We start from the raw sequence: 1,925 nt of genomic DNA on the forward strand, positions 1-1,925 counted from the left end.
CCTCGGCGCCAGGTGCAAAGCAATGCTCCTGATGCTGCTCCAAGCCGCCGCTGCGCTCAAAGCCGTCGAGCTGCACGCCTTCACGAAAAGCCGCGGCGCCGGCAACCCCGCCAGCGTCGCGCTGGTCGCCGACTGGCCGGCCGACGACGAGCTCGCGGCGCTCGCGCAACGCGCAGAGCACGGCGGCCCAACCGCGATCGTCAGAGGCGCCGGCCCGTACGACGTGCGCTACTTTGCGTGTGACGGCTCGGAGATGACGTTTTGCGGCCACGCGACGCTCGCGGCGGCCAAGGAAGCGCTCGACGACGGCGCGTCCGGGTCCTTCAACGCGGTGCTCGCGGGCACCGTCGCCGCCTCCCGTTCCGCCGGCGCCGTGTCCCTGACGCTCGAGGCCGGCCCCGCGTCGGAGCCGCCGCCGTCGCTCGTCGACGACGCGCTCGCCGTCTTGCGGCTGGAGGCGTGCCTCGGCGCCGCGCTGTACTCGGGCACGGACCTCGTGCTCGAACTCGACGGCGACGCCTACGAGGCTCTCGGCGCCGTCGACGCGCAGGCGCTCAAGGCGCTGGGCCGCGTCGTCTCCGTGACGACCAGGGGCATCAAACCCGTCGCGTTCCGGAGCCGGTGCTTCGTGGGCGGCGCGGAGGACCAGGCCTGCGGCGTCGCGCACTGCGGCCTCGGGCCCTACTGGGCGCCGCGCCACGCCGGCGCCATGCGCGCCGTGCAGGACTCGCCCCGCGGCGCGGTCCTGGACGTGTCCGTCGACGGGGCCGCCGTGACGATCGCCGGCGACGTCGTCCGCGGGTCGCCGACGCTGCGCGAGCGCGTCGGCGACGCGGCCCGGAACCTCGCGACGTCGCTCATCGCGCCGCTGCCCCGGGACCGGTCCCTCGAGGACGAGGCGAAGATCGAGCTCGTGAAGGGCGGCGCGCTCCGCGTCGCGTTCATCGCCGGCACGGCGCTCGCGTCGGCCTGGAGCCTGACGCTCTTCGGCGCGCGGTGGCAGGCGCCGACGTGGCAGGCGCCCGTCGTCAAGGCGCCGACCGTGAGGGCGCCGTCGGTGAAGACGCCCGTGTTTACCAAGCCCCAGTGGCGCGCCAAGGCGCCGTCCTAACTACCTGAGCGGGCCACACGTGTTACTTGAGCGACCACGTGTTCCCGTCGGGCCACGCGATGCCCCGGCCGCCGGGCGCGAGCTTGCCGCGGAAGACGGGCACGATGGTGCCGTCGCCGGCGAAGTCCTCGAGCGTCGTGCCCTCGGGCGGCTGGACGCTGCCCTGCTCGACCTTGAGCGCGATGGTGCCCTCGTCGACGCGGCCGGCGATGCGCCACGTCGCGGAGCCCGGATCGTCCTGGCCGACGATCGTCGCCGCGGAGCCGACCGTCGTGATGCGCCGAAAGCCAGAGGGGTGGTTCGGGTCGCTGTACTCGCCGTCGAAGGGCGACGCGGCCCCGGCGGCCAAGGGCGCGGCGACGCAGGACGCGGCGGCGGCGCAGGCGTGGCGCCGGCTGATGAGAGGCTTCGCGGTGCGCGCGTCGAGACCACTCGCGCCGCCGAGCAGCAGCAGCAGCGCGATCGGTCTGCGGAGCATCGTTTGCATGGCTGGACGACGCGTTTGCGCGGCGACGAGCGACGAGCAGCGCGGTGCCGCGAGCTGCTGCCGCAGAGCCCCGAGCTGAGCAGTGATTTACCTCGAGGAGCAGTGCATCTTGGCCTCAAATAAAACACGCAAAGTCTTCGCTGCCCAGACTCAGAGTGACGCAAACCTACGACCCACTTCGGCTCGAATGCAGCCGGCTTCACCCGGCATGCGCTGATACTGAGGCCCCTCGGAACGACTCGCGACCCCCCGACGACCATGGCCCCCACGCCCGCGACGAGCACGGCGCTGGCGTCGACGTGGGCAGCCCAGGGCGACCTGCCCGCC

This window comes from Aureococcus anophagefferens (genome assembly GCF_000186865.1).
Source record: "Aureococcus anophagefferens unplaced genomic scaffold AURANscaffold_81, whole genome shotgun sequence".
Lineage (NCBI taxonomy): Eukaryota > Pelagophyceae > Pelagomonadales > Pelagomonadaceae > Aureococcus > Aureococcus anophagefferens.